Source organism: Sinocyclocheilus rhinocerous, unplaced genomic scaffold, assembly GCF_001515625.1.
Source record: "Sinocyclocheilus rhinocerous isolate Xijiao unplaced genomic scaffold, SAMN03320098_v1.1 scaffold729, whole genome shotgun sequence".
NCBI classification, from domain to species: Eukaryota; Metazoa; Chordata; class Actinopteri; order Cypriniformes; family Cyprinidae; genus Sinocyclocheilus; species Sinocyclocheilus rhinocerous.
The window spans coordinates 134,435-135,787 of record NW_015664993.1 but is presented as its reverse complement, the minus strand read 5'-3'; the positions used below and the strand labels follow the sequence as shown (position 1 = coordinate 135,787).

General features: G+C 56.6%; 1 protein-coding gene across 1 annotated transcript in view; it reads right to left on the bottom strand.

Moving 5' to 3' along the window:
- Positions 1 to 1,353, bottom strand: part of LOC107730635 (ERC protein 2) — a 76,430-nt gene that overhangs the window by 44,537 nt on the left and 30,540 nt on the right. The gene's annotated exons all lie outside the window — the stretch shown is intronic.

The window sequence follows — 1,353 nt, the reverse complement described above, 5'->3', positions numbered from 1 at the left end:
CGTCCTCCCGGATTTTGCACAGTGTCTGTGCGAGAAGGCTCACTGGGGGAAACGCATACTTGCGAAGGCCCCGCGGCCAGTTGTGTGCCAGTGCGTCCATGCCGAGCGTTCCTTCGGTCAGGGAGTAAAACAACTGGCAGTGAGAAGTCTCTGGAGACGCAAACAGGTCTACCTGAGCGGCTCCGAAATGTCTCCATATCAGCTGGACCATCTGGGGATGGAGTCTCCATTCCCCGGGGTGCGCAGCTCGTGACAGCTCATCGGCTGCCCGGTTGTGCAAGCCCGGAATGTGAATGGCACGAAGCGACCTCGGATGCTTCTGACTCCAGAGGAGGAGGTAGTGGGCGAGTTGCGACAGGCAGTTGATGTACGCAACGATCGCAGTGTTGTCCGTGCGGACCAGCATGTGCTTACCTCGTAAGCGTCCTCTGAGGCAAGGCGTACTGCTAACAACTCTAGGCAGTTGATGTGCCAGTGCAGTTGGGGGCACATCCAAACCCCCGATACTGCGTGCCCGTTGTATGTGGCCCCCCAGCCGGTGGTGGAGGCATCCATGTAAACCACAGCATGCCTGGAGACCTGCTCTAGGGGCACTCCTGCCTGGAGAAACGCAAGGTCTGACCACGGGGTGAAGGTTTGGCGGCAGGCCGGTGTGACTTGGAAGCGGTGAATGCCGCGTTGCCACGCCCACCTCGGGACTCTGCCATAGAGCCAGTGTTGAAGCGGTCTCATATGAAGCAGCCCCAGTGGCGTGACTGCTGCTGTAGCTGTCATATGCCCCAGGAGCCTCTGAAACTATTTCAGTGGGACCGCTGTCCTGCTCTTGAACATATTCAGGCAGTTAAACACCGACTGAGCACATCCCTGCGTGAGGTGTGCTGTCTGTTCGACCGAATCCAACTCCATACCGAGAAAAAAGATCCTCTGCGTCGAGGAGAGTTTTCTCTTTTCTCAGTTGACCCGAAGGCCCAACCGGCTGAGGTGTGAGAGCACCAAGTCCCTGTGTTCGCACAACTGATCCTGAGACTGAGCTAGTATGAGCCAGTCATCGAGGTAGCTGAGAATGCGAACGCCCTGCTTTCTCAGGTGAACAAGGGCTGCCTCCACAACTTTTGTGAAGACACAGGGCAACAGGGACAGCCCGGAGGGTACTGATATGCTCGTCCTTCGAACGCGAACCGCAGCAATGGTCTGTGGTGCGGAAGGATCGACACATGAAAGTACGAGTCTTTCAGGTTGATCGCTGCAAATCAATCTCGGGGACGGATGCACCCGAAGATGCGTTCCTGCGTCAACATTCCAAGATTGGTCGTAACCCACCGCCTTTCTTGGGTACAATGAAGTAAGGGCTGT